Here is an 11,674-nt window from a genome sequence, read left to right as displayed (position 1 = left end):
TGTCTCTCTACACATGTAGCTTAAATTGAAGTTCTTCTCTAATAAAAAAATAAGTACAATTAGTGTACATATGTTCACATGCTTTATAATCTGCTATAGAAATAATTATTTGCCTTATAACGATCCGTTACAGTTCACGGTGAATGTAGAAATTGTGCGCGTGCGCCGATATCATGCGCATTTACTTTGGATCGTTGAACAAATGATCATTAAACGGATTTTAGATTATTTAAATATTTCTTTAAAACTTTTATGGTATAGAAGGAATGTTATATAGTTCAAGTTTGTACGGCGAACAATTCTGCGATGAAAATAGGAAAGATATGTAACATCGTTCTTGTGAACCAAGAAATATTGTTTACAAAGCAGGTATGTATTGATTCATCCAGCCGATACTTTTTACTAATAGAACTACGGTATCCCCTGACAGTCATAAGAGCTGACTAAAATAGTTAAAAGTGGGAGGAGGAACCCGAGAAGTGCAGCAACGTGAAGTGGTCTCGTATTGCTGCGGTACAGCGAGGATATCGGGAGAAGCATAACTTCCTCCCGGGATGTGTGGTAAGGTACGGAGGTGCAGCTGCGAGTTCCGTAGGAGTTCCAGCGGAATCTCCAAAGCTATCGAAGACTACCTCCAAGGGCACGTCCTGCCCCCAGAAGGCAGAGTATCTTATGTCCATCCTGCTAGACCTAAGCCTCCCCCATATATTTCAAATAACACCGGTAGGAAGTGATCTGCATCTATCGTTTTTCAACCTTAACAATGTCACTAATCTTTGGGTGTAGAGTTCCATTCTAGAACGTTATACTTAATTTATTTAAGCACAGTGCAAAGTTATTAATAATTTTTTTAAATGTCGATCTAAATAGTTATATAATAAATGTAAAAAACATATAGAAAAATTACTTAACTTTTCTAAACTATACCAGTATAACAGAGAAATATATCTATATATTACTAAAGAAATATGGTCTGTTAAAAGTGAAATTCACCTTATTTCTGAATCGGGCTTCTACCATTGGTAAAATATTTAAAATTTGGTTAAGTAGAAAGAATAGAGGTGGATGAAAGTAACAGTAAATGCATTGCAAGTAGGTATCCTTAATCTTACAATGCGAGCCATCAGCCCCGAGAACCGCGATCGACTCTTGTCCCATTAACGCGATAGACCTGACACCGGCGCGGTCTATGTAATATTGGTATATCACGCGTTCTATATAGATATAATAAATTAAGAAACACGCTAGTAATTGCAGTTAGTATTTTTATATGCAAATATACTCTGTGGCAGGGGTGAACAACATGCGGCCCTCGAGCTGCTGTGGTTTAAACATGTTTAAGCGTTTTTCTAAAACTAATTGAATTTATTTTATCTTATTCCTCTCATTAATTTAATGTTATAAGATTAATTATAATAACGACAATGAGAAGTTCATGGAAAGGTAAATATTAGTTAACCACTGCGTAATTTTCCAGGAAAGTATGAGTGCGAGAACTTTGAATTTTTCCAGTCACAGTATCAATAATTAAACTCAACAATTTTATATATTTGAGTTCGTTATATCACTATTTTAGTTCATAAACACTTGCACTTTATGTGTGGTGAACCAAAAAAATTACAAATTTAGATTAGCCCGTTGAAGAAAAATCTTGCTCAACCCTACGATATGGGATGGTATACAACTGATTGTCAAGGTATACCACAATGTCCACCTGTTCGACCGTTGAATTCCCGGTTCGAAAATACATCTTACTATCTTAGAAATATAAGATTTTCATATCCCGGCACATATTGTCGAATTCAAAACATTCGTAACCATTGTTTTGGGTCTGAAGTATCATTCTGTGTAAAGTGATCGCTCTGAAATCATCATAACATATCAGCCGATAGACGCCCGCTGCAAGCCATAGGTCTATTTTAAATATCGTCATAATTACCGGTCTTGTCGAATTCAGCGACTTCCCAACACTTCTCGTGACTTCCTGCGACTTCCTGCGACTTCCAGCGACTTCCTGCGACTTTCTGTGACTTCCTGCGACTTCCTGCGACTTAGACTATGTCTTCTGGACCCTAGCAATCCTAAATTTAGGATTTTAATATGCAGTAATCCTAGTTTTGAATACTCATTTTGTTACAATATTATCATTACGATATTTATTATGTCTGAAATTATTGACTCTTGTATAGGTTGCACCATAACTAACAGCAAATAAGCTAAACATCAACATGTCCAAATCTTTTACACCGATAGCTAATTTTGACCTGTCGTTGATTTATGGGACACTTTGTAGTCCCTATAGGACATATATAAATATATTTGGATCGCATGTAAAGTAAATTATATGACTGCAAATGAACCATAAATTGACCCCATAAAATTTTTTATACCTATAACTAATCAAGCTAAAATTAATGAGAATATAGTTAACCTAATTCGAATGCAGTCAAGCGCCAATATGTCACAGTAAATTAAATTATATATAACTTGAAATAAGTAATTACTTGCGGTTATACAATGCTATTTCTTGACGGACAGTCAGATAAGAGATTAAATAGCGTATCAAATATTTATACTTAGTTATGAGGGGATTCGTAGAAGAACCAACATCACCAATGTAACTGGAAGAATTGATTGTCTTAAGTGGCAGTGAATGGTTTTCGAGTGGTGACCACCAGCCGGTAGACGTGTAGTCTAGGAATGAAGACGAGGGAAGAAAGGTGATGCACGGGAGACGATATGAATGTGAGTAAAGATGGAGATTGTGAATGGCAGAAGAAAATTGTAATATAACACAGAGAAAAACCTAGGAAGAAATTTACCTGCTTTCCTTATTCCCGGGGGCTTTAAGTGACAGTTTCAATTTACTTATATCTCACAATAGTACATTTACGTTTTATTTTGAGTAACAATGTTTTTTATTAATTTATTTTAATACAAGTTTTTTTTTCACAAAGAGCACGTTACCTGTTTTGACATATATCAAAATCCATGCTATGTTTTTTTCGGTTCCGTAGCGTATTTTTAACCATAATTTTTACAATGTTCCCTAATAGCGCGAATGACGTTTGAATGCCGCATAAGTTACGTAATGATATAGTTATATAAACTTACTGTTGTACTATACAGTATGATTCAAAATAGGCGTTAAACATTTTGGTGGAGAAATTAATATATACAATTACGCTTTTAATGTTTTTGCGTCTATTTCAAATCTATATAAATTATCTTATAGTGTTAGGAATGTTATGACTAAGTCGTTCTTTTATATTTAATTTTAAATATAAATAAGTGTGGTTTTAAGTTATTTTTATCATGCGCATATGCTTGTCTTAAATTTGTATTAAATATTTGCTAAATTGTACAGGATATCATGGTTAACTCTGTTATGTTATGTTTCATTGTTTTGGATGTATGTGTGTGTAATATTATTGTGTGAAATAAATATTCATTTATTTACCTGCTCTAACTAAATTTAGTCTACGTCCTTATTTGTGCCCTTGTACAACCCCCGGAGTTTCAGGTTAAGTGGGGTTTTATTTCATTGCAACAAGAACCATGCGACGTCCGCGCTGACCGCTGCCGGGGCGCGGGTCCGTATCGACCCTCGCGGGGCCTATTTTTAGCGATCGAGCCATCGCCTCCCATACCTACGTGAAACTTTCAGAGCCACGCCATTGGCGGAGCCTCAGTGACGTCACGGGGAGGCGGCGGCGAATGAGCTCGCGATGCTCTGCGCATGTCCGGCGAGAAAGCTCGGCATCCCGCGCCGCGGACGCCAGTCTGGGCCCGCTGATCCCAGGTGTGCCAAGTTCCCGCCTGTTTCAACAAAGGTTAATATTCTATTATTCCTATTCCGCCATTTTGATTGAAATCCGCACGTGTTTCCGCCGTGCACGTTTCCGGTTCGGATCGGTGAAGTGTGCGGTTAATTAAAAAAAATAATGATTACATAACAAGTGCCGGCGGTTACGTAACGATGCGCCGTGCAAGTGCACGCGTGCGTGTACATGGGCGTTTGTGGGCGACGTGGGCGTGGACGTGAGCGCTGCCGTGGGCAGCATATATACGAGCGTAAACCTAACACGATGTTACCAATATCTTAAACTATACGATCTTAAGATCTTTATATTACTTTATTAGAATATATTTATTTTACTTTAGATAATCCATACTATCGCGTCTTGTGCAGTATTCTTAGTATATACAGGATGATTTGTTAGGTGTAAAAACTTTAAAAGGATGAATGTATATCTCTTATATATAGGTCATTATTATATGGTACACCCTTTTTAAAAATCACAAATGACGTAATGATAATATAATAACAAAAAAAGTTTTCAAAATTCTACTTATTACATAGTAAAATTAATTACTGTTTATTATCTGTACTGCAGGTTTTGTAATGCCAGAAGTCATTGTCCAATTGAAAAAAAAAATAATGTTACGTATTTAAAAGTGATCTCTTTACATCCTAACTAGCGTAAAAGATCTAAAATTGTTGGTCAAAATTAAACTATACATTCATCCCTTTAGTACTTAAAAACCTATAACCAATCATACTGTATGTATTAGTAGGCGTCAACTAATCGATAAAATAAATATTTATATTACCATTTGCAAGCATACTGTATATAATACGCATTAAATTCAGACAATGTTTTACTTATAATGTTGTATACAGTTGTAAGCTATTAAATATTATTCATCTAAAATGTTCAATGCCTGAAGACGAAGGTCTTTGACCAATGAGTTGCCGGTGATGAAATACGGATCCCAGACGTGGTCAAGACCGGCCTCATAAGGCTGCAGATCTCCCAGAAAGCATTGTATAAGACTGGGGGTTTAATGCAAGATAGAATCAGAAATGATATCAACAATAGAACCAAGTTCACTAACTTGGTTCTAAGAATTTCTGGTCTTAGTGGTAGTGGGGGACATCGCTTGTGAAAACGATGGTCGTTGGGGCAGAAAGGTTCTCGAGGTGATAACGTGCCGATAGACGTGATGTAGGTAGGTGGACCAATGACATAGTAAAGATCGCGAAAAGTTGCTAAATGCAGGCTGCGCAGGACCCGTCACCCTGGCAATCTTTAAAGAGAGGGTTATGCTTTCCTGTGGTGATCTATCGGCTGATATGATGAAGATGATGGTGGTGGTGATGATAATGGTAATGTGTAGTCAATAAAAACGTAAGAAGTGTACTAAAAAAGTACGCAAACTAATGAAACGATTTTAACTCGATTGTGAGGTTGTTTAGACTGTCCCGGGAAAGTCCCGTTAAAAATTATCGAAAGTTTCCATTAAAGATAAATATAAAATTGTTTATTCATCATTGGAACTTTTAATAGAACTTATATAAATCGTTTACTTATTATCTATTTAATTTTCAATATTTTATATTTTTGACTCCGCTTCGCATGGTGTTATTTGTGTAGAAGAAGCAGGAAGAAACTCCACAACACATGTTGTAATAAAGTTTAATACAGAGTTATCCATATACACTTTATCAGATATAGCCTAAATGAAATAATAATAATCAAGCGACATCACTGTTCAAGATTCTTGTCATTTAAATATTAGTTCATTGAATAATAAGCCTTTTCTGTCAATTTATTTTTAATTTGCGTTTTGTATTTTATTAATGACTAATGTATTGCGGCATTTTATTAAAAAGTTTTTCTGATAATTCTTTAGGCGCACAAGTAATATATAGTTAGTATTTAGTAATATATATGTATTTAAAATAAATTAAGTCGTATTCTAAATTCGTGTGATAATATATGAATCGAACTACGCACTTAGACCTTTTTTTTATTAGGTATTATTTTTCACAGACATTACAGTCTCCTTTGTTTTTACATTTACGTTTAATATTTTCGGAAATATTTTTTTACTCAAGTTTAACTATTGTATCGTGTTCAAGATCTTTTAAACTATTTACTAACTTAAATTGTAAGTTATTTAAATCCAATTTCAAGTCAAGTAATTATTATGATTATGTTTTTTGTAAATTGAATTGTTAGTTTTTAACGACGCCCTAACAATGTTCAGTTTTTAAAATTACCTTTAGTGCGACCACTTCCTCATCCCTACTCCATATTGGCATCCTCAGGTTTTACGCCAGTATCTGTGCGGCGGTTGCCGTATTCACCACATCGATTAATCTCGCAATCGCATCTTGGGTCCCGTCCGTGCAATACACGCACGAGTTCCTGTGACGTGATATTGCTACTACCGCATGATGGACACTGTTATACAGCCCGAGGGTGTTGCCTCGCTCTTTAGCCCCTGAGCCTGATCAATGGTGAACGTCCTTCAACCTAGCTCTGTACCGTAGCCTTGGCTAAGTTAGGTACAGGGTGTTTTCCCCAAAGTAAGGACACTAACTCAGAAAGAGTACCTCCTCCTTAGATGCACTATAAAAGGCTCAATGCTTTTCAATATTATTCTGAATAATAGGCTTGATTTGATTTTCTAATTCACCGTTAAATGCGTGACAAAAGAACATTTACATTGTACGCGTAACGGGTTTGCACGTACAGGATTGTCCGCGTGAAATTTTATTTTATGGTCACGTCTTGAATATTTTGATTTAGTTATATAGTACCTTATAGATTGATTTTTTATAATAATTATAATACTTTTACAAAGTAACATTTACTTGAAAGAGAAAATTATGATATTGAAATAAATATATGATACTGTATTTATCCGTGGATTAATTATTTTTAAATTTAGTTTTTTTTTATTCTTAGTTATTTCACCTTTACAGTTTTATAGGCTAGTGATATATATTTATATTTTAAACATATTACTATCATTTAAAACGTACATTGACACGAAACAATGAAAAATATTATATAATTCTTTTTCCTGTACATTTAAGCAAAATTTTGATTACGTACGAATGGTTTTACTGAAAAACTGGAGGTTTATGACCAGCGCTGGACGTCTTACGGTAGAATTGTTGGGCAGTAGCGTCCTGTAATACCACACTGCGATCGCCAACACTCGTGTCAAGGCGTGGCGATTATGGTATATCCCCACCCATAGATATTTTTGGGGAGGCCTGTCCTATCTTGCAGGGGCGTCTATGAGCTGGTCCAAGCCGATTTGTGAAGCGTGTATATTATTCGTATTTATCTTTATACTACAATAATAGTTTCAATATAATATGTTAATATATCACACATATGTTAAAAGAATCAAAGCGATAAAATAATTAAGTTTATCTATCAAATTGCTTATATAAGGTCCACCAATAATAAACTAATGTAAGAAAAATAAAAATATATGCAATTTTATATTGATCGACACAAATAAATCAAGAACATTTAATAGATGTATCAAAAGTAATGTCTTAATGTGAAAGCGTCTTAATTTTTACAGATATACTTCATCGCTTATTGAAAATTAATTCTTTATATGTTTACGTCATTAACGTCAAAATACAGTGACATTTGACGCCATTTGTAAATATTAAGGTGCGTTCATATTACGATATTACTTTTGCGCCACGTTTGGTTTAGAATAATCTATCTTCTCAGTCGTGAAATCTTGTTAAATACGTGGTCATGACCAGGTCGGTTCTAGTGCTTCCACTACTTTCGCTATGCGTCGCCATATATATGTCGCCATAGGTGTGTGCACATTCATATAAGACATATCTACCATGGAGAACGTCTATGAGATCGCTTGCCTTCCACCAGATGTTCCATTGAGTCCTCATTAAGAGTGACATGTCCAAAGAACACGAAGATTCGTATATGCACAGTCAACAATAATCTCTATTTTAAGTTGTTTGAGGATAGAAATGTGGGTCTGGTGAGCTGTCCACGGGATTCCAGGCATCCGATTCCAGCACCACATTTCTTGGGCGTCAATTTTTTGACGACCTTCAGAGTCCAGGCCTCAGCTCCGTATAGAAAGATCGTAAAGACCAGACTTCTCATGACTCGAAGCGTTGTGTTTCTGGGTATTTTGCGATCTATCTAGATCTTCGTGAGGTTTTCAAAATAAGATCTAGTCATGGCGCATCGTCTACTAGAATTAAAACAAAGTTAAATTATTATATTTATATACTTAACATATATTTTACAGGAGTCTTGTTAAAACATAAACCTCCCTCTTTGTGTATCTACTACAGTTGTTGAAAGTTTTCATAAATATATGTACAATAGGTTAGGTTGGACAATATCTTCTAATAATATTGTCGGAGGATATTATTTTTATTTTCTTCCTATACATTTATTGATTCAGTTATATGATGATTTCCATAAGATCCTAGACTAAATTTTTAACACTAAGGAAGTTTCTGTTATTATGTTTTTTAGAATAATAACTTAAGAGTACGGTATATTTTTTCAAACGCGTTACATGTCGGTTTACAGTAACATCAACAGTATTGAGTACAAAATTTATTGAGTTTTAACATATATACATAAGTATTAATCATTTCTCTTAAACCTTATTACTGATATAAATCAAAGTTTAACTATCCACAATTTAATAAAAGTGTTATTAGCGTTTTTTAAAAAAAGCAATTTTTAAAGTCGAAATTTCCACGAGCTGTGCCAAAAAGCAATCGGATGTATGGGAGAGGAAAACGGCACTAGAGCCTTTCCGGCCGCCATCTTGGGAGCGGAAACGTGCGCTCTACAACTTCCGCTGCTTTTCCTACGTAAATGTAGCTCGGAGAATTAACTCGAAGGATTAAAACGAACATTTTCAGTCGGAAATTTCAACGTTTTTTTTAAGTTCTATTTTATTAACAAAGCTATAAATAAAATTTAGATTACGCTTAGTTAATAAAAAATTAAGAAAAAGGTGAAATTCATTTATTCAACAATGTAACTTTTAACAGAACTATTATTGATAGTCAACTAAATTTTTAAATCTATTTTATTTTTATTCTACTCTGCTTCGCAAGGTGTTATAGTTGTGGAGAAGAAGTAAGAAGAAACTTCACAACAACACATCACATTCACATCTTTTAATAAAGTTTAATACAGATATATACATATACATTTTATCAGATATAGCCTGAATTAAATCTAAATAATCCTTTTAAATTTGTCTATAAGTCTTGTCATTATTGTAAACTGAAAGTTTATCAAGCATCCTTACGAGCAAACAAACTTTTGAGTCGCAACAATGAGCCAATAGAAAAGGCGGTAGTTAAAAGTTAGTTATTAAAAATCTTGACTTAACCCTTTATGAAACCTATTACTCTTGTTACAGAATCGCGGAGGCGCACCACGGCACAAAGCGAGGCCACAAACCAATACATATCAAGCAACGCACTGAATCTATTTAAGTTTAAGTAATCGTAAGTTGGAACTTAACGGCTAGCTAGTTTATATTTATACAAATAAAAAAAGAGTTACGTGAGTATACTTCGAAAGTTGTCTGCGAGTTAGGGGCAGACGCCCCAGGGCTCGACGGTGGAGGGCGAAGGGGGCGCCCTGCTCGGGCGGCTGCAGGGGGCGCTGCGGGGCGGTGCCGCTGCCGCTTCGCCGACGCGTGTCGCCAGCTCTATCAGGGGCTACCTTAGCAACAAGGTCGGCTCGCTCCAGCTGAGAGATACAGGTAAGACAATTGACCATGATTTCGTTTTTATACTAGCAATATATACAAATGCTTTGGTCATCGAAGAACTTGAAATTGACTATGCCTCTTCGTTCTACTGTATTTATGGCGAAATATTTAATTGTTGTCGCTGTCAGGTTATAAAATGAGCTACCAGAAATATTAAGATGGGCTAAATCACTCTCAGCATTAACAAAAAAATTATGAAAGAGCACTTCCTAGGCCTTTAAAATAGGAAAATGAGTAGCATTTGCAATTTATTCTTGTTTTTAGTGCTACTTTTTCCACGTATATATATATATATATATATATATATATATATATATATATATATATATATTATATATATATATATATTATATATATATATATATGTATGTATATATATATATATAAATTTATGTATACACAAGTATCTATATATGTACACCCGAAACTGCCCTCTCTTTTATATCTCGTATCTCCATCCAAAAGTTGTTTAGAAGAGATCGCGTCGAGCGATAATACCGCTACTTGTACCTCTATACAAAAAGTTTCTTTTTTATTTATTCTCTCTGGTGTATTATAAAGTATAAATAAATTAATGACTGGTAAAATTACTCCAGTCAAGCAGATCTAAGTTATCTAAATAATATCATACAATAAAATCATCAGTTACAACTGCGAAAAACTGCAAACCTCCTGCATTTTGAAGAGTGTGATTCGCAATTACGCCAAATAATTCCCCTAATTTCTTTCATCGCACTACACGATACGTACACGGTTGAAATTCCTTCCACCCGCACTATGCGTTTTTCTAATACTTTCATAGTGCGAACAGCCAGGGAGTGGAAAAACCTTCCGGCGTCATTGTTTCAAGTTAATAACTTAGGAGTATTCAAGACAAGAGTGAGTAGGTTTCTTATAGGCAAGCATATGGCATCGTATACCTTGACATCACATAATATCTGGCGAGACAGAGGTCAAATGCTTCGCCTGTAAACGAAAAAAAAGTATTGAAACTGTTTAGCTTGTCAGGTTCTTTCTAATCACCATCATCAGCTAAAATTATCACTTTATAAGTATAATCTGCTGATTGATGGATCACAGTTGCGTTCGGAAATCCCAAACCGTTATCCCTGATCCATGATACGTCCAAAAACAAAATGAATTTCCAAAGAAAACACGGTTATGTCAAGAAAACAATGCTTCGATCCGCAAACACTCGTTTCGTCCTAAACTAACAGTACTCACATTGCAAATTGAACTTTACTGCCTTGTAATACGATGGGTAATGATAAGCTAATATTTGTATTACATGGCCCTTATTGAATAAAGAGGGACGGCAGGATTATCTTTAGCGTGTTTAGAAACGTGTCAAGGATGCTTGGAATTTATAATGATCAAACATTTACATTCTTTATTAATACGTTTGATTTCTATACATCACGTCTTTTCCATTCATTGATTTTCAATTCTCTGCAAATTGAGTTGTAATTAAACGGTTTTATTAAGTTCGACCCGTACTGAATTTATTTGTTTGGGTCAAAATTAGAAATTGAAATTTACGCACCTTCCCGTTGTCAGATTGATCTGAAATTTGGTACACACATTTAATTTAGATGACAATATAATATAATAAAATCAATAACATTATAAATCTAAGATGGCCGCCGATACAAAATGGCGGATTACATATTTTTCTTTAATCCTCTCAATATGGGTATCAAATGCTACACTAGTAAAACACGATGATTATGTCAAAAATTAAAATTCAAGATGGACGCCGTTCCAATATGGTACATATTTTTTCACAACCACCACAATATGGATATCAAAAAACCGTTTAACTTGAAAGTTTTTTAAATGTATTTATTTGACGTTATATTTGTACAGTAAGTACATGGTTTTCATATTAATAAAGTCTATGTACTGTCGTAATATATTATTCACGAAAATCTTCTGTGAGAGTCAAATGAGTTCCTCTGTATTGACATAATTCCAAAATTAAACACGAAAAAAGCTTATTATTTAATAAACGAAAATTTAAATGATAATCCTTGGCAGTGATGTCGCCTGATTATTTTAATTTCATTATGGCTAT

General features: G+C 34.6%; 1 protein-coding gene and 1 long non-coding RNA gene across 2 annotated transcripts in view; both read left to right on the top strand.

Moving 5' to 3' along the window:
* Nucleotides 1–319: 319 nt before the first annotated feature.
* On the top strand, nucleotides 320–9,506 carry LOC137922583 (uncharacterized). The gene is made up of 3 exons (XR_011107536.1): nucleotides 320–369; nucleotides 3,668–3,833; nucleotides 9,244–9,506. It is a non-coding gene; the product is annotated as an uncharacterized lncRNA (long non-coding RNA).
* VAChT (Vesicular acetylcholine transporter) overlaps nucleotides 9,506–11,674 on the top strand; it is a 31,699-nt gene continuing 29,530 nt past the window's right edge. Inside the window, exon 1 of the mRNA XM_068765597.1 lies at nucleotides 9,506–9,591. The gene's annotated coding sequence lies outside the window, so the exon portion shown is untranslated. The remainder of the gene's footprint in view (nucleotides 9,592–11,674) is intronic.

The sequence above is a fragment of the Battus philenor genome, unplaced genomic scaffold (genome assembly GCF_028537555.1).
Source record: "Battus philenor isolate CCGP_79_NKW_IND1 unplaced genomic scaffold, ilBatPhil1.0.hap1 SCAF_10, whole genome shotgun sequence".
Classification (NCBI taxonomy): Eukaryota; Metazoa; Arthropoda; class Insecta; order Lepidoptera; family Papilionidae; genus Battus; species Battus philenor.
Note: the sequence above shows the minus strand (reverse complement) of the source record. Positions and strands in the feature narration are given on the sequence as shown.